General features: G+C 38.2%; 1 protein-coding gene across 3 annotated transcripts in view; it reads right to left on the reverse strand.

Annotated features, from left to right (window-relative positions):
- Znf407 (zinc finger protein 407) overlaps window positions 1-19,980 on the reverse strand; it is a 421,370-nt gene extending 401,390 nt beyond the window's left edge. For all 3 annotated transcript variants that reach the window (XM_078029872.1, XM_005334380.5, XM_078029873.1), the window contains exon 1: window positions 19,646-19,980. The gene's annotated coding sequence lies outside the window, so the exon portion shown is untranslated. The remainder of the gene's footprint in view (window positions 1-19,645) is intronic.
- Window positions 19,981-20,246: the final 266 nt, after the last annotated feature.

A 20,246-nucleotide genomic window follows, 5' to 3' on the forward strand; every position in this document is an offset into this window, starting at 1 on the left:
ACCCTTCACCTTTGTAGGACTTACCCAAATTTAGTGGTGCAGGCAGTGTGAGTTAGCCACATTGCCAGGAACACAGGAACCTCACAGCAAGGGTGTGCATACCAAGGCAGGTACAAAATACTTAATGGCTTCTTGTTATTTCCCTCTTAGGAGTTTAAAAAAGGATAAATCCCAGAATCTTGATACTACAACAAGAATTTTCCCCTCCTGGAAGATCAAAGTAGGACTGCCTACAAGTCTATAGTGAACTGCAGTGGCAACAACTGAGCAAGACAAGGACAACTGAAAATTAGTGGGGCACTCACATCTCTTTCTTAATCTACCATTTCACCTGGACCTTCTACTGAAGCTGTGCCATTATACATTACCTAATTTAAAAGTCCCCACATCAAATCTACCAATGGGAAGCTACTACTGGTGTAGTTACAGAATACCATGTGCATAATACCATGTACATAATGGCAACTTAAGGTGCAGCATCCCACCCTCCTCCACCTGGTTTCTCCCATCAAAAATATCAATTTGTGGGCTGGGGATGTGGCTCAGTGGTGGAGTGCTTGCCTATTGCGTGTGAGACACTGGGTTCAATCCTCAGTACTACATACATACATACATACATAAAGTTAGTGTTTCCATCTATAAATAAAAAATAAATTAAAAAAAAACATCAATTTGTAACAGGGTTCACAAAACAGTCTCGGATCCCATAAGGAAAAGATTACTCTCCCATAAAGATGCATACAATTGCAAGTTGGACAAATAATCCTGAAAAGCATATTTAACACCCTAAAAATACATTTACTAGAAAAGACCAGGGACCATTTTCAACAAATAGATGGGCACTAGAGTGTTGGCTTATGCACAATGGGACACGTCCATGAACACATGAGTCCAATAAAACCACCTCCTCACTATCCTGAGAACAGGCTACAACACATTTCCTCAATTACAAGTTTGTAAAGTTGTTAAAAAGAACTACCCAGAAAAGTGGCTATTGTGGTTGTAAATGAGTCTGCAGATTCTTTGATAGGGGAGCCTAGTCCCCTTCCTCTTAAGCATAGGTTAGACTTAGTGATCTGCTTAAAAGGGACAAAAAACAGTGGAAGTGAGAATTCCACCTGAATACTAAGTTCTAAGAGGCACACATTTCTTGATTGCCTTCCCTCTAGAATCACTCCTTCCAGGAAAAACCAGTACAGTGAAGAGAGGACACCTGCAGGAACCACAATGCAAGATCTAAGGCCTCCGCCCCAGAGCTGCTGAGGAATTGGAGGCTTCCCACAACAGTCAAGGAGTGAGCCATATGAGTGGCAGACCCTCTAGTCCCAATGCTCCTTCAGATGACAGTAGTCCCTCCACATTTCTGACTGGCACCAGAACCACCAAGGTAAGTCCATTCCCAAATTCCTAATGCACAAAAACTGTGGGATTTGTGCATGTGTTTATCACTTTTAAGCACTGCATTTTGACATAATGTGTTAATGCAAGAATAGAAAATGCTCTTCTCTACTTTCCATCTTGTTAAAAAACAGTGTTCAAGTTCATGCCTCCTATTTTTATTCTTACATACATTTTCCTTCCTATCTGCTCCCACCCTTATCAAGAAGCTTCTATACCACATAACAGCACTTGAGGCACACAGGAGGAGGTCAAGAAATGTTAACTGAATAATACAGGTCCTGTGAAACATGTTATGGGGCATAATTTTCATGAACTTTGAAATAAGTTGTAATAAAATGACATTTACATTTCTCCCACTATCTGATACAGCTTATGATGAAAATGGAAAGAAGAAAATCAAGTTATTAAAGAGCTACCTATAAAGGAGACGAGGTAGAGCAAGTTTTAAATTTAGATTTAAAATATCTTAACATTTGCTGAGCAACCTGCTCCCTTTGGATGGAAGCATTCCTGAGCAATGGGCTTGCTTCCAAGTTATCAGCAGACATGGATTCCCTTCCCAGTGATGAGCAGAAATTTTGCAGCGTGCTATTCTAGTATGCCCAAACCTGAAGAGGCGGCCCATACAGTGGACACAGGCAGATTCAGTCATCAGGGCCAAACGGGTCATAGTCCTTAAGTTACTTACACTACACAAAACTACCTTCATCTAGTGAGAGGCACTCAAACTCAGAATCAGGGGCCTCAGGCTCAGGATGTGGAACTGAGTAAGCCCAATCTCAAAAGCACTTTCATGCCAAGTCTAGCTTGATCCCATTACAGAGCCTTCTCCAGCCAAAGTACAAGGCATTTGCAGACAAGCAGGCTAGCTTTTACTCCCAAGCCCATGTTGTAAAAGTAAAATCTCAATGAGTCAGAAGGGAGCGCTGTTTCTATTCAAGAGAATACCTATGTTATACTTCAAATATGCAATTCAATTTTGCCTAAAAGTTTAAAATATAAATATTTACTTAGTGCTTAAATGAGCGCTAAAACAGACATTAAAATACCATACTGACAGGAACCAGACCAGTGACAAAACAAAGTAAGTAGATCATCATTGCTTTTATTATCAAATTTTCCCACCTTTCCAGCACTATTTGTGAAAACACATTAACAGTAATATGAAACAACTCACATGGCAAAACTAAATAAACTGTAAAAATTAGCTCAGCCATCATAACTGGCAATTTCTCTTATAAAAGCCTTGATATACTTCAAGTACTATTTTCCAAATACATTAAAATGTTAATTTTATGACCAACCACCTTATATCAACTATCTGACAAACAGCTTTCATAGTAAGAAAGATTTTACACAAAAAGTTAAATTTAATATTGCCTTTCCAAAACTATTTCAAAAATAAAGGCTTTGGTAGTGTTTCCATCTAATTTTTTAAGAAAAAAAAATTCTTATTGTAACAGGAATAAAGAGGATAATAAAGAAATAAAGATTCTATAAGTAAAAGTGAAAAAATTCAATGTCATTAGAAGCAAACAGGACACCTTTTATCCTATGCCATTTGAAAAAGGTTGTTTTATTATCAATATAACTAATCACAATGAAACCATCTCCCACAACTAAAGACATTATAATGAATTTTCTTTACAGCTACAGAGAAATGGGATTTGCTATTTCACATCAAATAGAACAGGCTGTATAAATTCTTCTTTCTATTTGTTGTAAAATATAATTTCATCTATAAAATCAGTCATGAAATATTAAAACTGAGACAACAGAATTTATATTCTTTATTTAATTTAATTTAAATGGTCTATTCACTTAAAAAAAAAAAAGTGGGGAGGTTACATGTGATAGAGCCCCTCCTTTCTCATTAAGCGTTTCCATTAGACCTCTTATTTTTAAGAATTTATAATGCAGCTATAAAAAAGCATTCCATAAGTTAGTCTATATTCCTTAAATTTTCTCCTCTTCCTTCTCCTCCTCCTCTTCCTCCTCTTCTTCTTCTTCTTCTCTTCCTCCTCCTCCTCCTCCTCCTCTTCTTCAAAAGGCATGAAAATATAGCACTTACAATAGTAATAAAAGCAAAAAGAATTAGGAGTATAAAATTAAAGAAACAGGGGGCTGGGGTTGTGGCTCAGCGGTAGAGTGCTCACCTAGCATGCTTGAGGCACTAAGTTCAATCCTCAGCACCACATAAATGTAAAATAAAGATATTGTGTCCACTTGAAAATTTTAAAAATAAATATTTTGTAGAAAATTAAAGAAACACAAAGTGTATTCACACTGAAAATTCTAAACCCTAGTGAACAAAGAACATTAAGTTACAATTAGTGAAGTCTTTGCTTTCACCCCAACTACACCGGTAACAAGCTGCAGGCCCTGCAGAGACAATAGATGACTCATAATACTTTCCAGAGCCATAGCTTCTTTGTAAAAGCAAGAAGAAAAAGACTAAGACTCCTAAATCCATTGAGAAAATCTCTGATGTTAAGGAGTTGCTAAACACTGAAAGAGTAAAAAGCAGTACTCCTAGTAGTGGATTTGCTTTTCATTACAGCAGGAAAAGGTATTTTCAAAATTTATATCTGGGAGCAAGATAACTAATAAAAGGCAAATACATATTCCACACTGTTCTTGTTGAGACAGATTTATCAGGTCCACATGAAAAGATGGAATACAATCGCTAATCAAAGAACTGCAGGGGAAAAAAAGACTAAAACTACTAATTTTGGAAGAAATCTGAAAAACACTATAATTCCAAATGTCAATAAGCCAAAACACCATATAAAACGATCAGGCCTGTAGACATTTGGAATATAAATTATTAGGTACAGAAGATCCGGGTGTTAAGAAAGTATATTTAGAAAAGAGAAAAACTTCAGTATTAAATTGTTTAAATGAATATAGTTGTACTCAAGTTCACCTATATAAAATAAAGCTAGTACTTTTTTCTCCCCTCTGGGTTGTTAAATTATAGGTAATTTTTTCCTCCTCTTACTGGAACTTTCCTATAACTTTCCAAAATACATTACTTTGGGGGAGAATGTGACTAAGTGGAAAGCTTTAAAAAAGGTCTCTTCACATTGTTGAAGTAATAGGAAAGGACTACTCCTAATGAGAAAAGGGGAAGGTGGAAACCCACTTAACAATTGTGGTACATGGACAAAACTTAGAACTGAAGCACCACAAAATAAAAGGAAAAACAGGGGTGACTTGTAATTAAGCCAGAGATGTCTGAGGTCTAATTTTGGTCAAACACCAGATGCCAAGAGAGCTACCTGTGACTCACTGGACCTCATGTTAAATATACAAGAATTGGAGATGGGGGCTAGGGGCTGGAAGAAAGAGGGTCAGTGACACCAAGCATATCCAGCACCCAAACTTTGGCCTTTAATATTACTTCCCATTAAAAAACAAAAAACGGAAAACAAAAAACTGGGCTTCTGAAGAAATGGCCAGTTCTAGGACAGGCAAGGCAGATACATGAGGCTGGAGCATCTTATGTAAAAAGGTAGCAAAAATTTTTAAAAAAAAAAAAGAAGAAGAAGAAGAAAATGATATCATGAAGACACAGGAGTCACCTTGAGCATCAAAAAAATACAGTGCCATTAAAATGTAGGAGTGAATAAGTGCATTTAGACTGCTAGGTGGATGAATAAGTAGGCAGGAGAGAGAAAAAAAGGGAGAAGAGGGCAAAGGAATAGCTCTGTTTATGGTAGAATTGCAAGGCCAACTGGAAAGTATTGAGGGAGTATTGGAGACAGAAAATCATGTTGGCGATAACATTCAATGGATGCTAAATCTGAAGGGATATTTTTGATATGGAGCAGAAGAAGGTATGATGTTAAATCATCTTCCCACAAACCACTTAGTAGTTCAAGAGAAGAAAAACAAATGATGAAGAATTGGGCACTGGGTAGATTGGCAATATCTTGCCTAGGTGATCAAAATCAACATCCTCAAAGAAGGTCCCATGTACATGGTGTGCCCCCAGATGTGACACTCATAAAGCACATCACTCACATCACATCACCATGAATCACTGCAGACAAGAATACAAAACTTCCACCTAATCAAGAAGACATAGCAGATACACCAGGAGGACTGTTTTAGTTGAGGGAAAAAAATGGCAAGGAGGACTGTATTTTTCAAAAACGTCAATGCCATAAAAGACAAAGAAAGGCTATGGGAATGTTCCAGCTTAAAGGAAGCTGAAGAGGCATGCACACTAAATGTAACACCTGTTCTCTGACAAGTCCTGCTGGCAGGGAAAATGCACTAAGGATAGGATAACTGGCAAGAAGAACTAAGGTAAATTTACAAAATTGATAACAGTAATTTGATTATATAAGATGGTGTCTCGGTTCTTAGAAGATAACAACCAAGTATTCATGGGTTAAGGGTCACAAGGTATTTAACTTGCTCTCAACTGGTGCAGGAAGAAAAGTAAAGTGTGTATACTGTGGGTGTACACGCAGATGTGTACATGAGAAAGAGAGAAAAAGATAAAACGAATAGGTAGTGCTGGGGTGCAGATCAGTGGTAGGGCACTTGCTTATACACCAAAGCCATAAGTTTGATCACCACCACCACAAAAAATGAAATGAAATAAAAAGAGAACCAAATGACAACAATAGATGACTCATAATAATTTATGCAGGTATTCTAGAAAAGTTTTCTAGCTTTACTTTACAATTTACAATAAATTTAAAACTTCTAGTCCTTTGATATAAGGGGAGTAAACAAGGACAGGGTAAGGACGAAGAGCTTGAGAAGAAGATTTACATTAAAAAGGGATGAGAAGGGCTGGGGATGTGGCTCAAGAGGTAGCGCGCTCGCCTGGTATGCGTGCGACCCGGGTTCGATCCTCAGCACCACATACCAACAAAGATGTTGTGTCCGCCGAGAACTAAAAAATAAAATATTAAAAATTCTCTCTTAAAAAAAAAAAAAAATAAAAAAATAAAAAAAAATAAAAAGGGATGAGAAAAGGGGAGGGGAGGGGAGGGGAGGGGAGGGGAGGGGATGGGGGATAGTAGAGAATAGGACAGACAGCAGAATACATCAGACACTAGAAAGGCAATATGTCAATCAATGGAAGGGTAACTGATGTGAAACAGCAATCTGTATACGGGGTAAAGTTGGGAGTTCATAACCCACTTGAATCAAACTGTGAAAGATGATGTATTAAGAACTGTGTAATGTTTTGAACGACCAACAATAAAAAAAAAATTAAAAAAAAAATAAAAAAATAAAAAAATAAAAAAAAAATTTAAAACTATTTCCAAATTTTAAAAGGGGAGGAAAGTTGGGGATATTTTTCGTTCATATAGCTTAAAAAGACCTCCACAACATCTTGATGAATTGTCAGAAAGGTCATAGGAATATAAAGCTTCATAAAAATGACAAAAGGTTAGGGCAGGGATTGTGGCTCAGCAGCAGCGTGCTCGTCAAGCATGTGGGAGGCACTGGGTTTGATCCCCAGCACCACATAAAAAATAAATAAATAAAATAAAGATATTGTGTCCAACTACAACTAAAAAATAAAAATTACAAAAAAATTTCTGGACTTACTCCACACAACAGTTATTGCTATAAATTAATACTTTGAATATTTTTCAAAACATCTGTTTTCAGCTAAAGAGAATGCTACTTATTTAGATATTCCAGAATTTTGTTGAAGAATATTATATACCGCAGATACTGAGTACACTGAAACTTAGAAGTTTGGAGTTAACTCATATTTAGTCCTGTATCCTCTCCTGAATGCCTTTATCCATATTTTATCTTATAGTTTTTTAATTCATTAAAACCCAGCAGGCAGGATAAATAAGAGCAGGAGAGATGGTAAAAGAAAAGGTGGTAAAATTTTAGATAACTTTAGTTTTGTAATTTTTAGATGAGGTAAAATAAAAGCATGTTAAACTAGTGACAAAATAAGGTTAGTTAAGTGAGGTTTGGAGATTACCCTTTTCTTATTTGTAACAGTTGAGAGAGTGGGATGTAAAAATCATTAACAGAAATTTGGTGTAAAGCAGAAAAATGGAATTCAGGAGAATTCATAAGGAAAATTTGAAGATGGAATTTAAATCAGTAACATAGCAGTGCTTTATGGGCCCTCCAAACTCATGCTATCTTCTTCCTCCAGGGATTATCATCAAGCTCTTTTTCTACCAACAGCATCAATTTCTTCCAAGAATTTCATTTTGGTTTCAGTGAAATTCACATTCATTAGCATTTCTTTTTTAAAAATCTATATATTTTTAATTATTTTATTTTTTATTTATTCATTTATTTTATTTTTATGCGGTACTAAGGATCCAACCCAGTGCCTCACACATGCTAGGCAAATGCTGTGCCACTGAGCTACAACCCCAGCCCCTCATTACCATTTCTTGAAGCCCAATACTAGCTTTAGAAGATCATGATTAACATTGCTTATAAATTTTATAGATATGCTGATTTTGCTTTCCCTCAACAACTGATGTACACATTAACCAAACAGAATCCTAACCATTGCTACAGGAAAAGGCTATACCCAACGCCCCATTAGACAGTATGTCTGCTAGTTCCCAGGTAGTTATATAAGAATTTTATGGATTAAGCAGTGAAGATACTTAAAAAATAGCATTCATCATTTGAACAGTGTTTCCCAGAATGTAACAGAAACACCTCCAGCAGCACCTCAAAGTTTGTACCATGAGTAAGGCATTTTAAATAATTATGTATTATTCAAATATGTATTACTAAAAATAATACATCAACGTATGACTACACATGTATTATTACTTTCTTATAACAAGGGCAAGTTTATAAAGTACAGTAAAACCAATGAAGGAATAGGCAAAAAAAAAATGAAGTTTGGAAACTGCATTACACTATAACTGGTTCATTTACTAATTTCTAAATTATACAAACTCCAAGTAATCCAAAAAAATAAAAAATTCTCAGCTCTAAGTCCATTATTAAACAAAAGTGTTCTGAGAATCAATCATTTTGCCATTGCTGATAACACTTTACAGGCAACATGGCAAGTTGTCATTTAATATGGCACTTTCATATTATATTTCTGAGGATACAATACAATTTACTAAAATGTCCTAACTATAATATTACTCTTCTATATTCTGAAGAATTTGAGAAATTTTATATGTTGTGAGAGAAAACTGTATACTAATAACTTTCTACGTATTCATAATCCTTCCTTTTAGATTTGGATAATGTAGCTGGAACCAATGTATTAAGACTAATACCCTCACACATCAAACCAAAATGGAGTCACTCATGCTAAATAGCACATCAAGGAACTGAAATTTTAAGGAAGCAGAGAGATCTCAAAACAGACCCATTTTTCCTAAAAACAGAAGGTTACAGTCTACCTGAATCAGCATAAAGAAGTCTCCTCTGCCTTAACAATGCCTGCTCCTGCAGGATATAATATGTGAAGTAAACTTATGCTTACTAGTTTTTTTCCTATTCTTCTGTTTCCCACTCCAAAGACCACTGCTCTACTACTGCAGGTGGCAGCTCTCACTCTATGTTATAGAATGAAGACTGCCCTAAATCACAAGGCACAAATAAAATCCAATTAGATACATCACTGAATGTGTTGTGATTTTGTTTTTTGACATAGATAAAACCAATCCTTTACAAACAAATTTAGCTAATTAAAAAAATGTGAATCTATAGCTCTTAGCCATGGAGAGATTCTGATGAAGAAGAAGTCTGGCACAAGGACAAAAATCTGTACTTTTAGAGTTCCATGAGCAATTATCATAAGCCAAATTTGGGAACCACTAGATGAAAGTTCCTCCAAACCATTCAAAAAATGTACACTTACTGTATTATTTACTAGACCTACAGCTATGAAAGGAAGTGCAAAAAGAGAGGAGTGTTTGGGGTAGGGGGAATTTGAGGGCTGAATCCAGAATGATAAGAAATACTATCATACAGAGATTCCATGGACATTTGCTTGCATTCAAATTTGACACACAAAATTACTGTGACTGTTCTAACCTACCATTTTGAAATTACGTGGCATTAATGGTGAAATATTTAAAAATATTACCCATAAAGAAAATTAGATTTTGTACCCTTAAGATTCTTAATGAAAACCATTTGATGTTTTTGGACGACTATAAATTCTACTCCCTTCCCTTCAATGACCTAAATTTTCTAAGCTATTTTTTAAAGTACATTGCCACCTTAGTTTAAATTCTAACAGTTTTATAATTATATTTGAAATGGTCATGTATTCCAATAACTGATATTTCTCCTTCTATAATAACTGACCTAATAATTATATATCAAATTCTGATCCATAATTAATAATCAGAAGAAATCACAATTGTATACTTCCAAAGAAGTAGATTGCTGCTTCCTTTGCATTTAAAACACAGAGTTCCCATTATATTTAATAACTGAAAAGCATATGTGTGCTTTGGTTACATTTGATGAATCACACCAGTATTACTCCAACTGTGTGAAACAGTGTCTTCTCCCTATCAGGTTTTTTACTACCTTGTCTTTATTTAAAAATTTTTTTCATATAAGAAAAAGCACAGCATAGAAGAATTATTTAAGAAAATAAAGGTATGAACAAGTACATTACAAAGTGTTTAGAATTACGGCTGAGATTATCTATCTACAACAAAATGTAGTTAAAACTAGAAGAGCTGAAGTACCTGAAATCTGTTTTAAGAAGCCAATGTTCCATATTTGCCTATAAGGGATCTCCTACCATCAACACATGTGTCGTAAAGCAGACATTCCCACCATGGAAGGACTCTCATGAGCTGTCAACTTCTTGTGCCAGATAGTATAATATTTCATAATTACAAACCTTGACAGTTCTCATGGTGTTTAGGCAATTTTAGCACTCTGAATATCATACAAAAATAACAGTGCTATTTGCTTCCATAGGACATTAATTTGACATAGGATTTCTAGAAATATATTTTTATTTTTTCAGCATTTGTTAATTTCAAGAGGTGATTGTGACACATGATAGCTTAAGAGAAAGTCTCCAGTGTAAGCAAACTATTCTGTGACATGGTGAGGCACCACTATAATCCCAGCTACTACAAAGGCTGAGACAAGAGAATCCCAAGTTCAAGTACAAACAAGGCAACTTAGTGAGACCCTACCTCAAAATAAAATAAAAAGGGCTAAGGGTATAATTCAGTGTTAGAGCTCTTACCTAGTACAGGAGGTCCCACAGGACAAATCCTGAGAGAAAGAGAAAGAGAAAGAGAGAGAGAGAGAGAGAGAGAGAGAGAGAGAGAGAGAGAGAGAGAGAGAGAGACCCCCAATAATACTAGAAAAAATGACAAAGGAAAACAATGTTATCAAAGGCTAAGAAAAAATGTGTAAATGCTGGTTTCCCAAAAGTGGCTGTTTTTAGCAACAAAATGAGTAAGCAAAGAAGTATGATTTCTCAAGCACTGTCACATGATACAACTTCCTAATGAACTGGCAGACTTTAGAGGCCCATCATCTGCTAAAATGATAAAGTCATCCATTTTAGTTAAAAAACAAAATATGATAAAGTTAACTTTGAAAAAAGGATAAATATACACTTTACCAGGCTTTCTCTACACTCCCATTCCTTTCTTGAGTTCTTTATCTTTCTTACTGTCTATGCTTATCTTCCTTCTCTGATCATGTATGACAGAGATGAAAAGTCAGAAGCCTATCCGCCTGATCTGTGCTCATGGCCAAGCTGCCTCTTCTCTAAGGCAGGATAGTAACAGTGCCTGCTTCTGCAGGATCCACTGCAGGATATAATTCTCACTTATTTCATGGCACACAAACTCAGCATGTAATGCACTCACACCTGTGCCTAGCACACAGGCAGTGCTTGGTAGGTATTAACCATCATTATCATCAAAACCAGATGTCCTGGCAGTACTCATAAGAGTAAGTTTTATCACACTTCTCCAAGATCTTGTCCTCACCTCATCACACTTTTCTCATACAAACTGAACAGTCCCTATGTAAAGAGACTTTGCAAAATAAAAAATTTTTTACATATTTACAAATACAAAAATAATTTTAATGCATAACATTAACAAGATCTTGAGATTACAGTTTAATTAGTATTACCTGAGTCACTCCCTACGACTTCCCCTCTTTACCACCTTATCTCTTCTGTTACCTACTAACCTGAATCCAGTTTGTAACCTACATGCTTTTCTTCATTATTTTACCCTATCTGTATTCCTAACAATATGCAATTGTTTTATGTGTTTCTAACTTTTTAAAAAAAATAAAAACTATATGTAATCGTATACATGTAATTTTTTTCAATATTTTTAGGTGCTTAATGGACCCTTATTTATTTTTATTAATTTATATGTGGTGCTGAGAATCAAACCTAGTGCCTCACACATGCTAGGCAAACACTCTATCACTGAGTGACAACCTCAACCCATTGTAATTTTTTTCTTTAAGATTATGTTCCAATTGTTTATTATACTCAGTGATGCAAACAGCTAACGTGCATTCCCCCTGTATAATATACTCTGAAAGTATTGTATAATACTTTTCTACATGAATATAATACAATGTATTTATCCATCCTTCTACAATGAAGATTGCTTCCAATCTTTTCTTTTGCAAACTGTGACTATGAGCATCCTTGCACATGTCTCTAAGCACTCAAGCACATGAAAACAGTGGTTTTCAAATTTTAGCATCAAGTCTCTTCAAGGACTTGATAAGATAAGAAACCTGGAACAGTCTCAAAGGTGCTAATTCAACCGGTCAAGAGTGGGATCCAAAACATCTGTATTTTGAACAAGTTTCCAAGCGAAGCTGGGAAACAATTCAGAACCACAGCACTAAGATAAAGACTAAGTGTACGAATGAGCTGGAGTACATACACTTCAATATTAGATAATTCCAAAGTTACTGCATCAGTTTATGCTCCTACCAGTTAAAACACAAGCATTTGTTATTTCCTATCCTCCCAACAACACTGTCAGACTTTTTACATTGTTGATGACTTAATATGTATAAACTACACACTTTTGGCTTAATTTCCCTAATTACTAATGAAGTTAAGCATCTTTACATTAAGGTTTCCTCTTCTGTGAGATGCCTATTTGGGTGATTTGTACCTTTTTCTGTTCTTATTAATCTGGAGTTACTTACCCTTCTGGATACTAACCTTTTATCAGTAATATGTACCGAAATATTTGTTCTCCCTTATGATCTAATCATTCTCTTGATGGTTTTCCTAATGAACATAAGTTGTCACTGTTAATATTGTCAAACATATGAATTTCTTCCCCTGTGATATGTACTTTCTATGATCAGTTTAAGAACCTCTTATCTGCCAGAGTCATATAACTATCTTTCTGGATTGACTTCTAAACATTTCATAGTTTTGGCTTCTAAATAAAGACTTTAATTGACCTGCCATTGACTGTTGAGTCATGTGAATTTAAAATGTATGCCACGCATGGGAAGGTCCTATTTGATAAAGAAGTGTGTATGTGTACACACACACACACACACACACACACACACACACACACACACATACATATACACACACACACACCACATCCAATTATAATTTAGGGAGGACACAGAAAGAACACCAGTGAAATACTGATTGAGTGTTAACCATTACTTTATTGGGTTTATTCTGCTCTCACTGAGGCAGAAAAAAAATTGGAAATTTTCAAAATGAAAATTTGAAAGGTTATTTGCAAATTACATAATGATCTCCACCCTACTCCAGGAAGAATTCATAAAATGTGCCCCAAAATCTCATTCAATGCTCTAGGGACAACTTTGAATAAATTCAGCACAAGGATCTGGGAGTGTACCTCAGTGGTAGAGAGCTTGCCTATCATGTGAAAGAGCCTGGGCTCAACTCCCCACAGAAGGAAGGAAGGTAGAACACATTTTATAGAAAGTTTTGCACTGGCAGAGTCATGAGACAGATCACAGAACCACAACAACAGAATTGGGACAGTTTTCACAGCTGCCAATTCAAGACTAATTTATATCAAGCACAAGTTCCTTCCAACAGCCTGTATCTTTACCTTTCCCTGACAATGTTTGGTTCTAACAAAGCTTCTCAAGATAAGGAGTATCTTAGAGGGTCAGATTCAAACATTATGACATATATTCATTTCTTTTAAACTTTCCCACCCAAACCACAAAAGGTTGGTCATGAATTACAAAGGGAAATTTTTTAATCTTAGAAATGAAAACCTGACAGACACCTTCTCAACCAAAATATAAAAGTCATATTAACCAATAAGACAACACATCTATGTCACGTAGCTCCTGATATGATGCACTAAGGGCATGACTTCACCTCTATGGTGTTCTTGTCAAAAGAGCTTAACCCTCAATTTAATCATGAAAGAACACCAGACAAATCCAAATTGAAGGACAGTCTACAAAATAATTGGCCAGAACTCTTCAAAAGAATCAAGGTCATGAAAAAATAAAAATAAAAATTAACTATCACAGATTGGAAGACTAAGATAACATGATAATTAAACACAAAGTAAGATCCTGAACTACATTTGAACAAGAAAAAGAATATCAGTAGGACAACTGATGAAATGCGGAAAAAAAAATCCTGAGTTGAGCTATACCAATTGTGTGGTTTCCATAATTGCTTTCTAGATACATGAAATCTTAGCAAAGGGGGAAACTGGATGAAAGAAACACAGGAACTCATCTGGACTACTATTGTTTTTGTTTTGTTTTGTTTTTAATTCTAAAATTCTTTAAAAGTAAAGTGTTTTAAAAAGGTATTTCAAGGACTGGGTTTGTGGCTCATTGGTAGTGTGTTTTCCCAGCATGTGTGAGGCACTGGGTTCAATCCTCAGCACTGCATATACGTAAATAAAATAAAGCTCCATTGACACCAAAAAAAATATGTTTTAAAAATATTTCAGATGAAAGACAACAGGCATAGGGTTAAGTCTAACAGAAAACTGTGCTATTCCTCCAATAATCATGCTTAAGAAAAACTTAGTAATTGAAAATAAGGATTAAACTGTAATAAATTATAATTGTTCATTAATAGCCTAAAAAAATAGACTGAAGAACACAGTAACTTTCTCTAACCACAAAAATCTCTCTAGATAAACAACCTATTGTATTTTCCCCCTGTATTCTTTTTAATTCATCTCGACTTATAGTTATTTAACATGTACCATGGGTACATAATGGTGTGAAGGCCTGATGAGATTTTAAACATCCCAACAATCTGTATTTCCAAATAAGACTATAAGCTTTATGATGGCAACATATTTATATTTCCCTACAACATATTTATATACCCTATTAAATAGACTACATCAGACATGGGAAAACTTAAAAAAAGGGAAGCTTTTAATTTTTGAATAAAAGAAATTATGAACAGTGTTCATAGAAACTAAGAGCTTGAAAACATTACCACTGGTATTTCCATTGAATTCTATCTTTAATGCTTTCTACTATCCCTTAGTATTTACACATTTCCAATTTTCTAGGCTAACTCAAGAGAACCAAATTATTAAAAGAGGGATATCACATATGGAAACTAACTATATGAATATAAAAGCAATAATGCTCAAAAGGAAAAAATAAAACTTAAAGAAAATAGCACTGAGGACTACTTCGTCTACCTTCATCTTCTCCTCCAAAAGGTTCTCCTTCCAGACATAAATTTTGGAAATTCTGGATTTATTGAGGGAAACTGTTAATTAAATACTTTATACTTTGACACTGCAATTAACTTCATTATAGAAAGTTCTGCACTGGAAGTCTGCCTCTTATAAGGGCTACTTCTAGGTTATATTCCAGGTAGTTGGAATTGCTAGATAATCAGAACTGTTATAATCATGATTTACCTATACAATAACCATAAGAAGATATTACAGTCACAAGAGAATAACAATAACAAGACTCTTGCTGGGGATGGTGGCGCATGCCTATAATCTCAGTGGCTCAGGAGGTTGAGGCAGGAGGAACTCGAGTTCAAAGTCAACTTCAGCAAAAGCAAGGCACTAAGCAACTCAGTGAGACCCTATCCCTAAATAAAGTACAAAACAGGACTGGGGATGTGGCTCAGTGGTGGAGGGTCCCCGAGTTCAATTCCTAGTAGTGCTCCCCAAAAAAGATTCTTTACACCACAACAGATCTGGACTCCTCACCAGTGCTGCAAGAAAATCAAGACATACATCTGCATGTGCATATACATGTACATATTATTTTTATTTTTACTTATTTTTTATTATTAAGGATTGAACCCAGGGTGTTCTACCACTGAACTGCATCCCCAGCCCTTTTATTTTTTTATTTTTAGATAATGTCTAAGTTGCATAGGGCCTTGCTAAATTGCTGAGGTGGCCTCAAACTTGCAATCCTCCTTGCATCAGCTTCACAAGTTGTAGGATTCTAGGTGTACCCTACTGCACCTGGTACCCGCGCACACACGTGTACATATGTGCATTTATAATATATAGACATAATGTTATATACACATCAATGTACTTTCCTTCCTCTCCACACTGCCATACTCACTCTCACTCCCAAAACCAGTTTCCTGTGAATTAAATTCTACAAATATTTACTGACTACCCTCTATATACAAGACACTATGCAAGGAACCTCTAAACACAAAAGCTGGCTCTTGCTCTAATCTAGTGAAGAAGCTACTCCATCTCTCTAATCTCTCTAACCTATGAGAAAATTGTGAGATGTTATGGGTCCTCTGGAATTCATACTCACCCACATAAATGCCTACTCATTATCTCAACTGAAACCATTTTCCCATGTATCTGCTCCCCTTCCACCACTGCCAATCCCAGAACTGGACAACAGGATCTACCCTATCATCCAAAGTAGATACTTTAGTGTCCACACTGATTCCTCCATCTCACTTTCCTCTCTCACAAACTTTCTCCAAATACACTGTAAATACACACCATTAAGTCCCTCCTTCTACCTCACAGGCCATTATTCTTGGCCAGTTTACTGTGATGTCTCATAAATCACAACAGCCTCTAAAAGACCCTTCTCTTCCAGACTTACACCACTCAAATGAACTCAAGTTGTAAACAGAGTGGTTAAAAATCACAGCTGATAAATTTGCATATGCCACTCTGCTGCCTACATTCTTCAAAGAGGCCTCTCCAGCTTCTCATATTCTGCAATCCAACACCCTAAACTTAAACTCCTAAAATGTTCCATGTTACTCCTGATTCTTGGAAATACTCTACCTGAAATTCTACTCAGCATTCTCTCTTTACATCTTTGCCCAACTAGTTGCTATTCATTCTTTGGATATCATCCCCTTCTGGAATTCCTCCCTAATCAAAATCTAGGTTAAGTGGTTATGCTGAACATTTTTTGCTTTTAGGGCTACCTAGGATCCCAAGTTATCTTTTTATTTCATTGGTCTCATTTGTCATATGTGTTTCTATGAAATATAAGTCAGAGAACAGTTACTCCATCTCTCTAATCTCTAGGAACTATGATGGCTTGGTCAACCTCATGTTCCCACCCAGAACTTTAAATGCCAGAAAGAAAAAAAAACTGACACAAGGAGGCAAGAGAAGTTAATAGACTTCCCAGTAATAAGAGAGTCAGCATTACAGCAATGAAGACAGTTTTCTAGAAGCAACGTTGCTAGCAGCAAAATTCTGATCAGACTATTTATGGAAAATGACCTAGACTATGGTCTCAACCACCCAGCCTCTTTTTGATCCTGTCAAACCCACTTCTCCAGCCCTACCATCAATTCTGAAAGCTACTGCAGAAATTAGTGTTTTGAGTTAGGTTTCAAGGACTAGTTTGTATTCACTCCATTGAGGGGACATCTCCCCAGCATTTATTCTAAATATGGTTGTTTTATTAGAGAATACTATCCTTGATAAAATAGATTAGAGTTCCCAATAAGTTCATTTCCTGATTAAGCCAGCCAGAGTCCATTTCTACTGTACTAACATCGGATTGTAGCGCCAATGCCCATTGGCTGTATATTCCCCACTACCTCTTTCCTCATTTTACCCTAAGGCAAATGTTTCCTGAATGGATTACTTAATTCCACTACTAATCATTTAGAAAGAAAGGAAAATTCTCAGTGGAGGGTCACCCTTCATGCTTAAACACCCAATGTCAACTACTACTGAGGGTGTCAAGGTACCAATTAGAACTACACAGCCTCTTCTTTTATCCAAGGATTTATAAACTAGAATTTTTATCATCTTCAGAAACAAACCACTTTGTGGGGAGGGGCTGGATAAAGTGTATTGAACTCGAGAAAGTGCTTTACCCCTGAGCTATATCTCCAGTCCTTTTTATCTTTTGAGATAGGATCTCACAAAGTTGCTTAGTGCCTAAATTGCTGAGACTGGCCTTGAACTTGAATCCTCCTGTCTCAGTTTCCCAGTCCCTGGGATTACAGGTGTGTGCCATGGCACCTGGTACAAACCACTTTCTTAAAGATGACAAAAGAGAAGAAACAAATTAGGAATCTATTTTAATAAAGTTAAAGAGTTCTCTTCTAATAAAACAAGCATATTTAGAATCAATGTTAGGTATATGTCCCTTCAACCAAGTGAATACACACTAGTCCTTGAAACCTAACTCAAAACACTAATTCCTGCATGAAGTTTTTGCCATTCCTCCCTAAGCAGTGGTGCTTTCATATCTATATTGCAGCACTTAACAAAGTCGTATTTATTGAAATACCTATATTTTAACTACATCTCAAAATCATTGAGAGAAGTTACGTTACAATCTCTAGCACCTAGAATACTGTCTGGAGTAATGCAGGAACTAATCTTTTGGAAATGGATCCTTTTTCCTTTGCTTTCAAAGGTACCAATGCAACTGCCTTATCTTTCAATATTACAAAATATTCCAAAATAAACATTTTTTAAATGCACCAGTATCAACTATTATCAGACATCATCACACTTGCCATACATGTCATGCCAAAAGACATTAACTAACTACCAGAGAGCACTGCCTTGTGCCGGTAAATTAATAATTTTGCTTGTAACAAAGTTGAAAGAGTAGTATCTGCAGATTTGAACCCCAACACAAATTTTGGTCAAATTATTTAATCTAAATGTTTGCATAAAGGGAATAATTTTTATAAGGCTGCTGTGCTACATAAAATATAAAGAGTATGTCAAATGACATTTGAACTCTTCTAATAATTTTAATCAATGTTAGTTCACTTTCCTATACAGTGTTCCAACTGGATATAACACCTCCAAACAGATGCATACTGTATCTAGTCCCATAGGCACAGACCGTACAATAATAATTCAGTATACCATTACACTATGATTACCTACGAAATTAAGAAATCCTACAAGTGTCCATGGCTGCCAGCCCTGCCAAGAAGTCCTATTCCAGAATCCTTCAATGAAATAAATGGGCCACTCAAAACCCAAGGCAACCGACAGGGGTCAGCAGCTACTGCCACCCATCTCCAGACTAACTGCAGAGAGGGCAAGCACGCCCGGGCACAGGGGCGTCCAGGAGCGGGAGACCCCAGCCCAGCGCTGCACGCGCGGGTGGCCGCCCGGGGTCCCGACGCGACTGCGGAGAGACCGGGCGGTTCCAGTCCCGCAGGCGGGTGGCCCAGCGCTGCAGGCGCAGCCGCCCGCCCACACCTGGGGCGCCAACCACGGAGGCACGAAGGGCCGGGGGTGCCACGGGAGCGGACGGGCGGGCGGCCAGGGACGCCGCCGCCGGAACTGCACACGGAGCCCAGCGGCGCTGCAGTTGGGGCGCCGGCTTCCCGTTCGGGGGGACCGCCCCGGTGCCGACGCCGGGGGCGCTCGAAGGGTGCCCGGGCTGGTCCTGTGCTGACGGCCGGCGCGGCGGGGGAAACCGAGGCCCGCGGCCCCGCAGGCCTGCGAGCGCGCCAACCCGCGGACTGCAGGGCGCGAGGCCGCCTCTGGGCCAGGCTGCGGGGGCAGCAGGCGGGCGCGCAGGGATGTGTCGGGGCGCCGGGCAGGGTGGCGAGCGCGAGCGGGAGGGCGAGGGTGTGTGTCCGGGCGTGGGTCTGGGCGGGCGTCGGGAGGGAACGGCGGCAGGGAGGGGCGGAGGCGGGGGGAGGGGGGAGGAGAAAGAGCAAAAGGCCCTGACGGGGCTCCGGGCGTCCAGCCGCCCGGCCCCGGGCCCTCAAGCCACCGCCCCCAGGCCCCGCGCTGACGCTGGACGGTCCCCGCCTCCAGGCCCCCCGCCCCGCCAGAGAATAACTTACCTGTTTGCCGACGGAATCGCTCCTACTCGCCCCTCTGACTGACTCCTCCGGCTCACCGTCTTCCCTCTGGGAGGAAAAGGCGGGACTTCCTGTTTCTCCTTTTAGCGACTTCCGGCCGTTCCCAGGGCGACTCTGTGGTGGCTGGAACACCGGACACCACAACCAAAAGGCAAGATCTTTTGACTGCTCTAGTAAAACCTAAATTGAGTTCTGTCTTTTTCCCCCCGAGTGGCCGAAGGCCCCAGTGTGTCGACTTGCTTTTAGCCCAGCAGCTCTATCCGGAAGTCACTCAAAGAAGAGACGGGAAGTCCCACCCCTCCCCGAATGAAGGAAAACGGGAAGCCGAAAGAGTCAATATAAAGGAGATGCGGTTTGGGCTCACGACGAGTGTCTTGGGTGGAGGACCGCCGGGATTCCCAGCGGAGCAGGCTCTTCCCGGGCGGATCCCGCCTCCTTCCTGCCCCATCCCTCCGCCTCGAGGGCGGCCCCGGAAACTCCGAGAGGACTGGGAGTCCCTGTGCCCGCCTCGCAGCCTCGGGCTGAGTTAAAGGCTCGCGACTTGACGGCTCTTCCAGACGCGTTCTTCCGCACCCGGGGGCAG

The sequence above is a fragment of the Ictidomys tridecemlineatus genome, chromosome 13 (genome assembly GCF_052094955.1).
Source record: "Ictidomys tridecemlineatus isolate mIctTri1 chromosome 13, mIctTri1.hap1, whole genome shotgun sequence".
Lineage (NCBI taxonomy): Eukaryota > Metazoa > Chordata > Mammalia > Rodentia > Sciuridae > Ictidomys > Ictidomys tridecemlineatus.